The sequence below is a fragment of the Eptesicus fuscus genome, chromosome 10 (genome assembly GCF_027574615.1).
Source record: "Eptesicus fuscus isolate TK198812 chromosome 10, DD_ASM_mEF_20220401, whole genome shotgun sequence".
Lineage (NCBI taxonomy): Eukaryota > Metazoa > Chordata > Mammalia > Chiroptera > Vespertilionidae > Eptesicus > Eptesicus fuscus.
In genome coordinates, this window is record NC_072482.1 from 62,802,544 (window position 1) to 62,805,998 (window position 3,455).

At 49.8% G+C, this 3,455-nt stretch overlaps 1 pseudogene; it reads right to left on the reverse strand.

Annotated features, from left to right (window-relative positions):
- Positions 1 to 333: 333 nt before the first annotated feature.
- On the reverse strand, positions 334 to 1,472 carry LOC103303073 (probable ATP-dependent RNA helicase DDX49; annotated as a pseudogene).
- Positions 1,473 to 3,455: the final 1,983 nt, after the last annotated feature.

The following is a 3,455-nucleotide window of genomic DNA, read 5'->3' on the forward strand; positions in this document are numbered from 1 at the left end:
AGGAGGAAAGAGGAGCATGTTTGGAAGGAGACATTTATTTTTATTTTATTTATTCATTTTTAAGTCAAAAGGCCCATTTATTATCTCCTGCAAATGACGCAAACACCCCCTTCAGTGACCCTGGGCTGGAGTCACTGTTTATGGAGATGGGCCCAACCACATGGCCAGTGTTCTTCCCTTTATAGCTTGACTTTTGGCCAAGGCTTCGAGAAGGGGCCAGCTGGGGCCACAGGGTAGAGCAGCCATGTACTGCACAATGTGGGTGTCCATGGGCTCCACTGAGGGGGACCCTGCAGCTTGGGAGGGGGAAACTGCCCTCCAACTCTTCAACCCTCAGTTTGATGAAGGAGTCTTAGGCTGGGCAGGTAGGGGCAGAGTGGGCCTTAGGCCAGGCCCTGGGGCTGAGCCGGCCTCAGGTCAGGCCCTGGGTAAACGGCCCTTGTGGCCAGTCCCACCGGCCTTCTGCCGCTGCAACGTGTGCTCTCCCTGCTCCTTGAAGCGCCGGTTCTTCTGCTTGATCTTAGCCAGCTCAGCCTTGCGCTTGGCCTCCAGGTCAGGGTCCTTTCCCTCCAGGATCAGCTGCTTCCGCTTGTTAATTTCCTTCTTTTCATCAAAGTTGGCTGCCTCAAGTTTAATCTCACATTCCCTCCGCACCACGCTGACCTGTGTGAGAATCTGCAGCACCTCAGCCTCCTCCAAGAACTCCAGCTTCTTCTTGATTTGCTCCTCGATGGCATGAACCAGGTGGATGTCATACTGTATCACCAGTGTAATGGCCTGCCCCTGCCGCCCTGCCCGGGCTGTCCGGCCAACTCGGTGGATGTAGATCTTTGGGAGCCCAGGGGTATTGTGGTTAATGACCACCTGCACTGTGGGAGGCCACATCTGTTGCGATCAGGATCCGATAGATGCTGGACTTAAACTTGGCCAGGGCAGCAAAGCGTTCTTTCTGTTTCATCATAGAATGCAGAGCCACAGTGGGGCAGTTGAACATGTGTAGCATCATGCACAGGACCTGGCAGGTCTTGCATGTGTTGGTGAAGGTGATGATGGACCAGTCTTCATGCTCATCCTGGAACTTCTGGATCAGGTGGACCAAGTAGGCGTCCTTGACCTTCTCAGGCACCAGCAGGTAGCGCTGGTCTAGCTGTTGTGCGGTGCGCACCGGGGCTTGAGCCTCCCAGAAGAAGGGCTGGTTGGTGGCCAGGCCCTGCAGCTCCCTTAGTGTGTCAGTCAGGGTGGCTTGAAGAGCAGCGTCTGCCTGCGGGCCGGCACAGCTGCCGGAGGGCTTCCAGGTCTAGGATAGAGTCAGTGCAGCCCTGCTCCAACAGCCGGGCTGCCTCATCCATCACCAGGAAGAGGATTTTCTTGATGCTGAACGTGTTGGAGCTGCGGAGGTGGTCAGCCAGGCGCCCTGGTGTGGCGATGACCACATGTGGTTTCCGGGAGAGCTCCAGGGCCTGGGCCACCATGTCTGGTGGGTGTCAGGACAAGGCAGAAGATACCATAGGGATCCTCAGAGAGCTTCTTCCAGGATGGCGGGGGGGAGGAGGGGGTGCAGCCAAGCTGCACGGGTGTGGGCTGCTTCAAACCCAGCTGCCGACATTGTTCCATAAGCCACGAGGACAGACCGAGCTCAGCGAACCCAACCATCCCCGCTGCCTGCCACTCTGGAAGGAGACATTTAATTCACAAAGGCTTCTTTTCTCTCTTTATTAACTAGTATACCTGAGCCTAGGCAATTTAAGCACTGGGCTTACCATGGCTCAGGCTTGTATTCTAAGAGAAGAGATCTCCAGGGTGAAACTGATTCTGTACCAAAGCCCTTGAAATAAGCATCTCTTCCAGCTGGCTACTGAAGATGGGTCCTATGTATAGCTTTTGGGAAAGGTTTAGTGTGATTTTTAACCTGCTATTATGATGAGTGATGACCATCAGCTCCATGGAGGGCCTGGGAAAGAGCACAAGGAAGAGAAAAGGACGCCTGGTGTTCTTATCCCAGGGCTGCCCCTCACTAGTCACAACCTAGAGGTAGTCTCTTAAGCTCTCTGGCTTTCGCACTTTCCTTTAATAAAATGAAATGTGAGACAAGATGAGCCTAGGGTCCCATTCAGCTTCAAGGCTCTCATGTTCTAGGAAAGGAAGAATCCCCAGACACTCTGACTGTGAAGGCCATGGCCAAGAACAGATGGATGGCTCAGAAAGCAACACTCAGAGGAATTCCATGGCCTTCCCTGCTGGAGTAATTAAGCACAGGGCCTGGTAATTTGTGCCTGAAGCTATATTTTAGGTGCCTTAGGAAAATCTGTGGATTGTCATGTAACAAATCAAATGCAACCAAGGAAAGAGAAATTGAGTTATTATTTTAAACCCTGCCAGATACAGAACCGTGGCCCGGGGGGGGGGGGGGGGGGGGGGGGGGGGCGGAAGGGGAATGCTGCTAGAGACCACAAAAGGAAAAGAATTTGGAAATATGTCTTCTGTCCTTGATTCAACCCCTTATACAGCCCTTCACTGGCCCTTCCTAGAACAATAGGCCATCAAAACATGTAGTGCTGGAGATGGAAAAGACCAGGCAAACGTCACAGGACAGTGCAACAGGAAATTGTGACTCTACTGGCAGAAAAGGGTAGTAGCTCCCAGCCCTTAGGTCACCTGAAGGGCCACTCAAAAATTTTATTGAGTTATAATGTTCAAAAGTTGAATTCCATTCATTTCTTTTAGCCCCTGTTTTTTATTAGCTGTGAATCATTTTTATCCTTGTGCTTTGAGGAAGATGATAAATGTATAAATACAATTGGTAAAAAGCAAAAGGGCAAACTATGACAAAATACATGTGACGTTCATAAAGCCCAAGGCCAAGTATAGACACAAGCCTGACTGAACTGAGTAGAACAAGGAACATCTGTTTGTGTGCAGAGTGCTGAGAAATGTGGGGGAACAATATTATGAAATTTAGGCTGTGGATTACTTATTTACTCAGATTTTATGTAATCTATTACATAGACTAAGTAGAACTCAGTCTTCATGAAAAATGTTATTACTTAACCCGATAAGACAGTAATGAATTTGAGACCATTTGGTAGCTCTGAGTAGCACATATGGCCAAAGTAAGACACAGGCAAACTCCGCAGTTCTGATCTACATGTGATGCAGACATGTGGGTAAACTAAAAAAGGAGAAGAAATTTAAAAATAAGAAGCAAAAGGCCAGAAGCATTAAAACACAAAGCAATCTCAGAGAGATCAGAAGAACATTGTCTGTGCCTTCTGTCTCCCTAGCTCCATCTCCTTTTAATAACTTAAACAACTGTTTCGGATCCCTTCTTGGACAATACCATATGCTCTGGTCCCCCCACCCCACCCTCACCCCTATCCTGACAATTCCCTTACCGCAGCATGGCTGGACATCATGATAGGACATCAGTCTGGGAGAAGTCAGTTCGAGTTGGGCAG